The sequence below is a fragment of the Nipponia nippon genome, unplaced genomic scaffold (genome assembly GCF_047370975.1).
Source record: "Nipponia nippon isolate SJK-2023a ecotype South Korea unplaced genomic scaffold, ASM4737097v1 scaffold_21, whole genome shotgun sequence".
NCBI classification, from domain to species: Eukaryota; Metazoa; Chordata; class Aves; order Pelecaniformes; family Threskiornithidae; genus Nipponia; species Nipponia nippon.
In genome coordinates, this window is record NW_028262338.1 from 6,025,744 (window position 1) to 6,038,548 (window position 12,805).

Here is a 12,805-nt window from a genome sequence, read left to right on the forward strand (position 1 = left end):
ATTTTAGAATCAGTCTTTGGAATAACACCCACAGAATGCAAGCGGATCAGACAACACCAAAAGTTTCATACAAACTACTGATTAAAGCATGAATCTCACACAGGTATTACACCTGAAGCCAGCAGGTAATTTTATCTCCCCCCCCCATGGGGGCATCCTCAACGGGAAGGTCTTCAGGCACCAACCCCATCTCAAACGCTGGCAATCCCTGTTAATCACTCTAAGTGCATCGCTGATTTGTTTACTAGCGAAACTGCCACTTGTCAAACTGCTCGCAGTCCTGTTGTTTACAAGCTGCAGATGTAAATCATGATATAACCATAGCAAGGTGACAGCAACAAAACGTCCAAGCTTTTTTGAGGAGACAAGATGATAGGGAATAGAACAGACCTGCTCAATTGTTAATTCCCTGACACCAAACACAGGTTGCCAATTTTAGCCAATATTTTTTCAGTTTTAAATAAAATATGCATCATTGATCCATAAATATAATCAATGAATATTGCTGAGAAGAGCCCATTTCACTCCACAGAGTGGTGGGTCACACAATAAAAGCTGTCAAAGGAGGGATAACACTAAGAGGGCATTTGGAGATTAAGTTTTGTCCTGGCTGGTGATCTCACCGGACTCCACCGTGCCCTTTGGCAAGGATAAGATGCATTGCTACTGCAACAGGGAGTAGACAAGAAGACAAAAACGTCTTTTATTTCTCTTCATCTATTCTTCATGAAGGAAAAATGAAGTTAATTTAACTGCAAACATATCGACTTAGATATTTTCTCGAACTCGCATGCCACGAACCCTTCAATATTTTGCAAGAACAAAGACCCCTACCTGAACCGGGTCCACTACAAAATGGGAAAAACGGAGAGAAACGCAGAAGAGAATGTAAAACTGTCGTGATAAGTTTTGTCAGGATTGCATAATAAATTGGAAAAAATAGCAATGGGCATTCATCTTCACTCAGTAAAATAACCTTCTGTTACCCCTCAAACAGTTTGTTAGTACTTATTATGGCAACAGTTTGATCCAAACCTATTGTTGCAAGTCACAGAATATCATAATAAAAAGTCGCTTTGGGGGCACGGGGGCACAGCTGTTTCTGAAACCCAGCTAAGCTCTTGTGACCCCTGCGGGTTCCAACTTGGCCTTCACGCAAGATGTACAGCTGGGGAAAAGGGAGAGCGGGAGATGGTGACCTTTTCGTCCCCATTACAAACCAGATCTAAAAATCTGCAGAGGTCAACAGAAGGATTCCTGATATTTTACATTCTCCAGCTGTGTTTCTAAGCTTGTTAACTTCTAATTTTTTAAAAGAAATTGCATACATGTGAAATCTAACATAACAAACAAGAATGCTAAGAACACACTTAATGGCTTTTTCCCAACTGCCCACAGTGTTTCATTACTAATTACAAGTTAGTCTAATTCACCATTCCAACTTCGATTAAGAAAATACATTAAAGCATATGCTTTAAAAATAGCTTAAAACATGCGACTAGTGTCCGTCTAGACTCCTGATACCCGCATCTATAGAAAACACGGTCATGAAGCCATACTATTAGTTCCTTTTATTTCCTCCCGTCCTGTTAAATGTGAGGCTATCAGCAGAAGCAGGCTTAACATAGATGCTTAAACTGCACCCAGGTTGGACTGTGGACTACTAAAATCTCCACCCCATCTTACCTTTCCGCTGCTGAGGGTCAGAAAACGTAAATAGGCTTGAGAACTCATCTGCGGCACCAAAGGCAAGCCCAAAATGCAGCGTTCACTAGTTTTTTTGTTGGTTTTCCTCCCCCCTCCTATCACAGGCATTAGCCTATTGGCATGTGCACAGAGCACAGATATTGGTACACGCACTATATTAGGGCATATTAACATTTTGTGTACGGATTCAGTTCTGGTTATGTACAGACAGAGAACATGCAAGGGAACTGGAGGGCACGTCTGGTTTTCTTCTCTGCTACTTAAGCCGACCACCAACAAAAAGACCACTGGCATGATATCAGAGATGCTAATGTAGATGTTACAGCCTGGAAATTCAGGTATTCATTATTGTAATCACCTGTCCCAGACCCGTTAGAAGTCAAATAGGAGGACTGCTTCTCACAGCTTTCTGGTACTGTTAGGATCATGAACAGAATTACTGGGATAAGCATTCGAACCAGGAATAGATATAAGAGAACACATCATTTCATCAAGTCTCACAGGGAGGAATGGCTGCCTTCAGAACGTTTCCTTCCACAAAAAGCATGAGTAATGCAGCAGGGAGGAAAAACAAAGAACAGACGGCAACCTCAGACTCTCTAAACGCTGGCACTGTGTTGTCATTAATGACTAACACCACAAAGTGTCTAGAAAAACTGCAACAATAAGCATAAGGGAAGCTGAAGCAATAACATCACACTTTCACAGTTATAAAATCTCTCTGACATGCTTGGCAAGGAAGTTTAGTGTGAAGGGACTGGTATACACAGGATGCAGGAGCAGCAGAAAAAGAATGAAAAAAAGCCTCTCTCTCTCCGTTGATTGATCACAAGCGTGTCCTTGAGTTCCCTTCAAACCTTTGTCCATGATTAAAAAAATGACTGTCCAATGAAAGAGAATGACACCATCTTTTGAAAGCAAAAACTCAACAAGGCACCATCAAATTTGACAAATCGATCGCAATACACTGTGTACTAGCCTGCATGACTGGATGAAATTAGGGTCTGGCAAAGTCAGTAGATGTCCAGTAGCATTTTGAGACAGACGGACCTTGTGAAGAAATCCTGAGCCCTCTCTGCAATACTCTCCTCGTACCCACGATTTGTTCCCAGCAGTTGGTTTGCTCTAACTGGGAATACAGATTAAAAAACGGAAGAAACATCCATTTGAAGAAGCCCAAAGTCTTTGCTAAACAATGAGATCTCGAATGCAACGCTTGTGTGCTTAAAACGTGTAACAACTTTGGTGCCTATGGATAAATACTGACTTTTTCAACGACCACTGTGCTCTTCTTTCATGTGGCACGGCAATTATTTTCCTCTCTGGGATTCTGAGTCTCCTTCTAAAAGAATGCCGCTCTCCACATAAAGCCGTATTTTGTAAAGACGGGGCTTAAAGCCCCTAAGGTATCCTTTGTTTGCAGCTGCACCATTTTCGATGAAAAAATAGATATTTTAGTTAACTGATGACTGCGTTGAAATGAACCCCAGGACGACACCCACTGTACACTGACAGATTGCTGCAGGCAGGGCAACACCTAGTTTCTGTTTGCTTTTGTCAGGTAGGTGACCTGACACAAGGAATTCAGGCAAAATTATCAAGAAATTAAGCGGGTTTTATGAGACTTCCCCCCCCCCCCCCCCATTTCTTTTTTGTTTCTTTTCTGTACTACAGTTTGCTTGGCAAAGCATTTTCTGAGGTATGCCCTAAAATTTCTCTGAGCTATCGGAGAGTAATTTCCTCAGCCTAATCTCCACGAGACTGTAAAAATGGTAGGATAAAAGGGGAACTGTGACGATTTACCTACTAATTAGTTGCTCTTATTAAGAAGAGTGAGATAATTGATTTTAGGATGCACTACCCCTTATTAAGACCTAATTTAACTGTATATCAAAGACTAATTAAATGGCATTATTCCATCTCACTGATGAGTTTTGATGCTTGGTGAATAGATTTGGGTGGAAGATGAACACACAGTAATAGATTTCTAACTCACACAGATAACTATAAACTAAGCAGCTGAGCAAAGGGAATTCTGGATTATCTAAAACTAACACATTTATTGGTATTCCTTCACACTGGTAGTTTGAAGTGAAAAAATAAAACATTTAAACACCTGCTGAGCATTACAGGGAAGGGGAAAGACAAGGAAAAGGCTCTCACTGTAAACTGTTTATTTAAACATTTAGGTAATTATCTTACAGTGAAGAACTGCATTTGTGAAAAGGATATATGCTTTCACAGCATATTTCTCTGTTTATTCTGAAGAGTTGTGTAGCTACAACAAATGAAGGGACCACAAATAATAAATACTATTTATTTGTGCCACTTTTCAAAAGTGTTTAAAGAAAACAGACAGCACCTTTCTCCACCTTAAGAATTATTTGAATTTCTGATTATTTGGATACCTTGTGGCATTCCAAGTTTATTTAGTGCTGAACAGCAATAAAGAGACAGGATTATAGGCCTCCAGATCTTCCAAATAGCCTGCAAGTTAAAATAAACATAAAAAAAGAAAAGATTATGTTGCTTTTGAGCAAAGGAATGGCAGGGACTGAGTTTGCTAATAAATTCTAAGGGTTTTGATCCCTCACTCTTCATTTAAATGAACTCATCTGTCCTAAAATAATTCCTTTAACAATCCAGTGGCTGGTTTAATAAAAACCAACTTACAGTAAATTTGTGTGTGTAAAGTAAATCAATTCAAAGCTTTAATCCCATCAATCTACCCCCTAAATAAAATGTTTTGTCCTCTAGACAGAATTGCTCTGACAATACAAACTCATCGTTCTATTTAATCTGTTAGGTCGTGGCCCCAGAGATTATGATGAGCTGTCTCTCAAAGCCCCCGCGCACCGCAATACGTCGTCTCTTGGATAAATCACAAGATCCTCACCAAAAAACGATGACTTCGCTACAACTCTGGGTGTATTTCTTTGTTTCTTTCACTGGCAATAAGATAATCTGCACACAGGAGCATCGGTCATATGTCATTTTTTCATTCATTTTTGGCCAAGGTGTAACTATCCCACAGCAATAATCTACAGTTTTTAGTCATCTAAAATAAACATCACCCTGCATTGACTGTAGGGTATTCATCTGAAACTGAAATTTTGCAGGTGTAAACTTTATTCTGTATTATCTGAAGGACATTTACGCATTAATTCTTTTACTAATGCAAACAGAAATAGTAGTACTGTAAAGGGAACAAATATTTATTTCACCGTTTGCACAAATCATATTTATAAATAGATAAGTTAGGAAACTATTTGTGTGAAACAAGCTCTAAAGAACGCGGGGTATGACCAACCTTGCACCTAAGCTATACATAGGAAATTTTGCAGCAAAGAATTACAACGTCGAGTTTACTCTGCACTTTGTAGAAAGCAATGAGGTTTTTCTGTATGAAGAGAATTATATCCAAATACTTAAATGTCACTAGAGAAAACCTGCAGCTTTGTAAAAAGGAAGAACTAAAATGTAAATAATCTTAAATATTACATAAAAATATAATGCTTTTCCTTCTTATTTAACATACGTGTCCTTTCCTAGTACCAGAAAGCTGATGGCTGGATTTAGAAATGCCTATGTCCACGTCCATGCCCTTCTCTACACATGCATTTTCATGAATGCAGATGCACGCTGTATGCAAAAATACTCACCACTGAAGTTGCTGTGCAACTAAGCATCATTTTTATTCATCTTTTTGCCTAGGACTCAGTCTCACTATCAAAGATATTTGCTAAAACAGTAGGTGAAGAATGGTTACCTCCGGTAATTTGCAGTCAAAATGCAGACGACGTGCCACTACGAATCCAATGTAACAGGCAAAACAATGTTGCTCCAAGACCTTTCCTCAAAGTCTTCCCTGTCCATCTTTTCTCCTAACTTGGTATTGCATTAAAAACTAGCAGGTCACCTTCCAAAACGAGTCTCTGCACTTACCTTGGACTTAAAAAATAAAAATAAAAATAAAATATCCCACAATCCTCTGGCATTTCTACACAACTCTGTATTTCCCTATTTCCTTTATTTGCATTTTGCTCTTTCAAGATTTCTGCTGGCATTTTCTGATTAACACCCTGAGAGATTACAGTACCATTTTCAGTGCTTTCATATTCTACTCCAGGCCTCCTTATACTCTAAAACAGAGACTAGCATTAAGTGAATGCAACCTTTGATCTATCCATAAAGTTCCCGTACTACTGACATGAAAAGATACCTCACTAGTGCACCAGAAAACATTTTAGGGAGAAAAGTAAACAGTTTGGAGCTCCCACATGAATGTGATTGCACTGTCTCTCAATGGAGTACTTGTTATAATAATCATTGCAGACTTTGGTACAGGAGTCACAGAGAGATTCTGTTTCTCAACAACTTCTTTGAAGAAGTCCACTGACAAAACGGCAAAAACTATTATCAGTGCTCAATACGCAGCTACACTGGCAGCCCCCTTCCATTTTGTTAAAGATGTTGGCACAAGGATGGATTTGGCATTAAATACAGGACGTTATACTGGAGACAAGAACAACTATTTCATTTAGATTTTCACTACACTCATCCGATGAAAAGGTTAATCATATGGGGAAGTTAAAATATCAAGTCGGATTCTTTGTTGTTTACTCAGACAGCAACAGGAACGTAAGGTAGCTAAATAAAAGTAAAGACACCCCCCCCGCCCCTTCAATTAACATTTACAGAAAGGAAAATCTGATGGTATTCAATAGCCAAACTTTAGGAATTATTTAACAGCACGACACAAATACATAATCAAGTCATATATTACTAAAGAAAGAACCAATGCCAGAATATGCAAAACGGCAAAACAGGTAAAGCACTAGCTGTCTAATCCAAAAGCAGGGATTCAAAAATGATCGATAAGCTTCTCCAGAACGAGACCACCCTATTCTGGCTGCAAGTTCCCACTGTTCCTACTGAGTTTGCTTCCTCCCGGTGCGCAGTAACCAACTAACATAGTCCGTGCAGTTTTATACGCGTTTTAGGTCTCTTGCCCGCCCTCCTAGAAATCAGTCTTTTCTTCTATGCCCTTCTATCCTCAGTGAGAAACCTGCTACTAATTTACAAGTGCGTGCATCATACCGACTTTCTTGCCTATTTTTCACATCACAGTCCTAAGAATGAGGCAAACCGCTTTTACAGAGGAAAATGATTTATCTGGTTTCCTTTTTTTCTTGTTTTTTACCAGAAATGTAATTAAGAGAAGTTTGGGGACCAACTGCATTTGAATTTCTCCTGATCTCAAATGATCATCTGAACATATTGTAAAATCAGAACACAGAAGTCGGGGGGGGGGGAAGAAAAAAGGGGGAGAAAGAAAAAAGAAATAGATAAGAAATAGACAGTGCTGATCACCTGATTCCTCAATTTCAATTTTTCCCATATTTCTTAAGTTTTTAATAAATATGCACATATTGATTTCGACTGTATCATACTGACATACAGAAATTTGTGTCAAATAAAAGATATACAGTATTCTTAATGCATCAAAGATTTTCTTGAAGATTACAATAGCAAAATGTGTGTCTAGAAAGCGAGTTGGATAGAGGCATTTCATATGACAGTTTCATGCTGATACCCTTTTATAACTTCCCTGCCTAATTCAACCAGAGTTGTTTGATGTATTTAACATCACAGTGCGGTTACAGAGGTCATAAGCTATGACACTGACTCTACATATTCCAAACATTACTCCTAAAAATCACATCCAGCACATTTGAGAATTTCAAGGCATATCACAATCTGAAAGACAAAGAAGAAATAAAAAATTTGATCTAACATTCATTATAATATTAAACAAATAGCTCAGGATCCATGGTGTTTTGCTCTCTCTCTTGTATAAGAAAGGAACAGAATTTACAAAGTAATCCAAAGTTTTCTCATAAATAATACTGTGACTATCTCAATGCTCGTGCAATGGTCCATGCAAAACTGCAGGAAATTAATCCACTAGCTGACGAATTCTATATAAAGAAGTATTCTGGAAGGCCGTCAACAATGTATGGTAATAAGTTAGCTATAATTAGTAACAGAAGCCTTAAAATAACTGCGTCCTCCTGAGTTTGCTGTATTCTGGAAATGATAAAATCCATTTTTTCCACTGTAACTAAAATGGTAATTGAAAGCTGATTTAGGATCAAAGACTACCTCAAGGTTATAAATATTGGTAGCTGGCTGTGAAGTATTCTCATCAAAGTTTCTTGAAAGTGGATGCCCTGCTTCAATGGCAGCACACTTCCAGGAGCTAAACAGAAATAAGATATTTTCTCAAACACTTATATACAGGAAAAAAATAAAAAGGAAAAAAAAAAAAGAAAATAAAACCTTTGAGGGTGAAAAAGAAAAAAAAAAAAGAACCAAACAAATGCTTTACCACAGAATCCAAGTGCTGTTAGCTGAAGATTATTATAAAATGGTCTATTTGACGTAGCTGGAAAAAAATCTCACAAAACCAAAAAAAGAACCCCAACACCACTAATGAGTAAATATCAATTGCCACTGAGAAGTCAGAATTACTTCAGTAATTCTTTATTCTTTCCATCCAGTGTTTTCACAGGACACCAGCCATTACAGCAGCTTTGCTTTTTCTTCATGACTGGCAAAATCCTGGTTGAGAATCCCTCCACGTACTGACTTCAATATTTGCATTCATATTTAAATTATTTTCTTCTATTGTACAGTAGTTTCCAAAAACAATATACTTCAAGTTTTTAAAGCAATTCCATAAATATGCAACTTTTTGAAGTGCTCTTTTATGCATTATACAAGGCAGCGAAGCGAGACAGAAGCAGGGGAAACTTGCAGAGACAGAAGAAGCTGCCTACCCGACCCCTTCCTCAGCTGCCCTCCAAGGTTGCTTGTGGACCTAAACAACCTAAATAACTCTGGGGTCGAAACTAAGGCATCAGTTCCAAACGGGGTTGGTCACGTTTACGAATATTAAAGTTGCAAACAAAGAATCTCCATGCAGAAGAAAGGTATGAAGTAACTATTTTGCATAAACCATGAGCTCTTCAACTACCTGAATCTCAGGAAAGAAACACAGAGAACGTGGCTTTGAATTGCTGAAATTCAGCTTACATTTTTCCTTAAGTCTAATTACCATCTCATGAGAAACTGTATTAACACACCTAGTCAATATGCAGTATGCAAAAAAATCCCCTGTGCATCGCTACTATATATTCTAATCCAGTTGTTTGAGGCACATCCTCTGGATTGCATTCACTTCCTTTTAACACATTTATTATTTAAAAACTACTAATAGAACTATTTATTCCAAATTGTTGTCCTCTTGAGCAATCTGACCAATTCATTCAAGGATTTGAAGAAATTAATATATTTAATACAATTTAAGGGATGACCTACGATACAAAACGCCGAATTTCAAATTGTTTCCGCCCCCTAGTTATCAGTACTGAATAATTTCCGTATGCCCAAAACCTGAGTTCATAGCTGAAAAGCACACTTGAATATTTGAAACCTGCTCAGAGACTGATGACCTTTCAGGTGTTGCTGCTAAGAAAGTGAAAGATCAGATCCAACAACTTGCTCGTGGGTTATGGTGTATTAGCATGACAAATTCTTTGGGACCGCAGAGGCTGGCAGTCACTGGGGGAAGGCAACAGGGGGGACATGCAATGACAAAATGAAAAAAGTCGGGTGATAGAAGAGGATTATGGTTTTCCACTGTCAATTAGTGTAACTCTCTGCTTCTCTAGGTTTCTGACCGTATCTTCCCCCGACAAGCGGGTTATTTTCTTCCAAGTTGGCTACTATTAAGTTTTCCAGAATAATCACTGTCTAAATTTTTCAGTCCTCCAGCAGAACGTTTTGCCTGGCTGTACCATATACAGGCTGCAGATTTTCATCTGGCAGTTCTACAGAACCTGCGTCTATGAGCAATCCTGTGATCAACTGTACCTATCAAACTTGTCTCCCAAAACTCAAACAAACAGCAGAAGTAGCATTCTTCAGTGTTACTATGTTGAATCTCACAACTCGGGTCTTTCAGTACATGTCTGACTGGACAGGGAAAGGGAAGCTATAGACAGATACACCCCCTCACGTCACCAATTTATATGTGCCATAACCTTCTGCTGACAAGATCTTTTTTTGCTGTGAAAAAGAACCATATTGTAAAACACACCACTAAACACCTAGAGAAATAATAATAAAAAGAAAGTGCTAAGGTAGCACACAGGCACAGAGAAAAACCCTCCTCACTAATTCCTTAGAACAGTGAACTACAAAACAGTGATAAATGGTTAGCAATCGACCATCTTGCTGCATCCCAATCTAAACCATACAGTAATAGTGATCAATACAAGTGCTTGAGAAGACTCATGATTCTGCCCTATGTCTTTAATTTTCTACAAGGAGCCAAAGCACTGTGAATAACACACCCATTTTCATTTTCCCAAATAATAAGACTTCCTCATAAAAGAAGCCCAAGAAGCGGGAAGCAGACTGCTGCAAGTGTCAGTAGGAATCTAAAAAACCCATGACTGCAGCCTGTGCTATAACACAATAGATGCTGTTCATTCTGCAAAGCACAAAACTATCAACATAGCTCGGGAAGCAGATCAATAGATTATAAGGACCTTATAGTCATCACAATGTCCTCTCTTCTCAAAAAAGAATTTCAATTAGTGATTTAGGCATATATAAAGATGTATAGTTTGTTTTAAGTGTAGCAAGGAAAGTTGCAGGTGTATATACACAGACATATATATATTTACATCCGCATAAATAAACGTGTATTCAGATGCATTTAGATGTATATACACAGACACAATCTTGAGGATTTGAACATACAGACGTTCCACCAGAGAAGCCAAAAGCAACCATTATACTGGAAAACCTTTTGAAACTCACACAGACAAGGAGCTCATATACAAACCATACCAGAACTAGATGGAGAGGCATTTCAGAAATCAAGTCTGCAAGCTCATTAGCATGACCATACACACAGTGAACACCAAAAATATTCTTAATAGAGAAGTAAACTAAATAGTTGAGTAGATGTGGCAGAAAAGTAAGAACAGCTAAAGGCACTAATCAAGCTGACTTCCCAGAGAGGACACAGAGAAAAATTCAAGCAGGATATTGAGATCAGAAGACTGCAACAAAGGAGAAGATAGCACAAGCAGAGATATGAAACTGCAAAATTTGGACAACAGCATGGAAAGTGGAAGCATGATTTAAAAAATTAACCAAAAATTACCAGAACAAAGCCTTGTACAGATATTTCACCAGCAAGTCTGACAGAGGCTGCTGCTGGTGCTGAGAGGAACGATGCACACTATAAAATTCAGCTGCTCTTTGGATGAGCAAGAAACACTTTTCAGAAATTTTGTTTACGATACGCCTGCTGTCATTCGTAACCATTACCTTAGAGAAGACTTTCAGCAGGGGATAAACTCCGAAAACACTTCACAGGGAGGTGTTTGGATTTCTCTGTTGAATCTGAAAAACAGAAAATCACTAGTTAAAGCCATCAGCTTATGACACAGAGGTAGCACTGGCAGAAGTGATAGAAAATATCCATGTAAGAAATCTGCCCACTGAACAGAGAATGTGCCAAGGAGAGAGGTGGATTAGTGGGTTTATCTCAGAAGTGACAGATTTCTGCACTTCAAAAGTGCCATGCTGGAGTGGGCGATGGAGGGACTTACATGATCAAGAAGAACCCGTGGTTCACCAATAGCCAAGGGTTTTGATTTGATCTAAACTCTGTTGTAAAATCCTGAGATTAACCCCATACAGCCACTCTTCCCCTTTGAATTTCAGGAACATTTATTTCAGGGAGGCTGAACAACATTGGAAATATATCCAAATAACTTAACCATATGAGGACAAGTTAGAAAAGAGTGCAACACAGACATTTGTAACCTTCCTTTTACATCTCCCCACCTATCCAAGGAATACAAAGCAGGTTCGGGTGGCAACAAACTTTGCCATGTATGGCGCTGGAAGGCAGCATATTCTTTTCATTTATCATTTAAAGACAGATCATCAGGAAGCCATTACACTGCAAAGATTGGATCCCTGCACAACTGTGGTGTAACTGAGCACTGCAGTATGCAAATCTTGTAGATAATAAAACAGAAAATGGTTTGCAGTATTGGACTTGTCCTTTTCCTACATTACGGTGTCAGGTTTAATCCAGTCAGCAAAAATAAAGAAAAGAAAGTTTTCCCAAAACTCAGACTTTGGTGGATTGGAATCTATTTCATTAACTACTGTTAAGCTTTGAAATTAGGTAAGTTTGGCCCCTAACTATGACTCTAGCTAGCTTGTGGCTAGGATCTGAACCCCATCTCTATCTGACACAGGATTACGAACATGAAAGGGGACTACTATCAAAGTATAAAGAAGCAGTGGGGAAGGTGGAAAAGCAGGCAGTCTAGCTTAACGGACACATCTCAATTCACAGGTCCGTAGAGGCTATACTGCTCTTAAGTCAGCACCAATGCTCTGACAGTATTTTTAAGCTGTTTCTTCCAGCATCAGCTGCAACATCAGGATCACCATGGATGACAGACTTGCTGCAGGCTAAATTCAAGGAATATGCAGAGATCCTGTAACCGTTACAGATACTTCAATATATCATGTCTGTTTTGGCAGGGGATAATATTAGCACTACTGAGATAAGGATACAGTAGTGCTGTTGGAAAATATCTGTATCCTGCCTGCTGGGCTGTGATAAACAGTTGTGTGTTTCACACATTCGGTACGAGTATTAACAGTATGCACGCAGGCACTTAAAAGCAAGAGGAAAGCACAAATAAGTTTGCAAGTTTGAGCAAGCTCATGGGATGCTGGTAGTAGGAGCAATTCCGCACAGGTGAACTTGCGTTACTTAACGTCTACCTCACTCCATGATCTTGGAAGCTCAACTCAACTGTTTCTGGGTTCAGGTTCTGATTAGATAATATGATAAAGATATGAAGAGAAGGGGCAGAGAGCAAAAATTCAACACAGAAGAATGAAGCCAAGTGAAGACTGCATAGATACGTACACTCTGTGTCAAAAGAGGGCCAGACAGAAGTACTCCATAAAAACATGAATATCACATTTT

The 12,805-nt window shown here is 38.8% G+C and overlaps 1 protein-coding gene across 1 annotated transcript in view; it reads right to left on the bottom strand.

Annotated features, from left to right (window-relative positions):
• TENM2 (teneurin transmembrane protein 2) overlaps positions 1-12,805 on the bottom strand; it is a 1,190,981-nt gene that overhangs the window by 813,264 nt on the left and 364,912 nt on the right. Inside the window, exon 4 of the mRNA XM_087760050.1 lies at positions 11,116-11,190. The gene's annotated coding sequence lies outside the window, so the exon portion shown is untranslated. The remainder of the gene's footprint in view (positions 1-11,115; positions 11,191-12,805) is intronic.